Consider the following 422-nt stretch of genomic DNA (forward strand, 5'->3'; position numbering starts at 1 on the left):
TATATATGTATATATGTCATCTGAATTTATATATATATTATTATATATATTATACATATATTATAATATATATAATACATAATATTATACATATATGTCATCTGAATGTATTTATTGTGTAATTGACAGATAAAAATTAAATACATTTATTGTGTACAGAATAATGTGTTAACTACATACATATATATGTTTTAACTATGTATTGTGTACAGAATATTGTGTTGTGTACTATGTACATATATACGTTTTATATATATGTATATATGTCATCTGAATTTATTTATTTTGTAATTGACAGATAAAAATTAAATATATTTATTGTGTACAGAATAATGTGTTAACTATATATGTATATGTATGTTTTAAATATGTATTGTGTACAGAATATTGTGTTGTGTACTATGTACATATATATGTTTTAT

Source organism: Hylobates moloch, unplaced genomic scaffold (genome assembly GCF_009828535.3).
Source record: "Hylobates moloch isolate HMO894 unplaced genomic scaffold, HMol_V3 SCAFFOLD_12, whole genome shotgun sequence".
Classification (NCBI taxonomy): Eukaryota; Metazoa; Chordata; class Mammalia; order Primates; family Hylobatidae; genus Hylobates; species Hylobates moloch.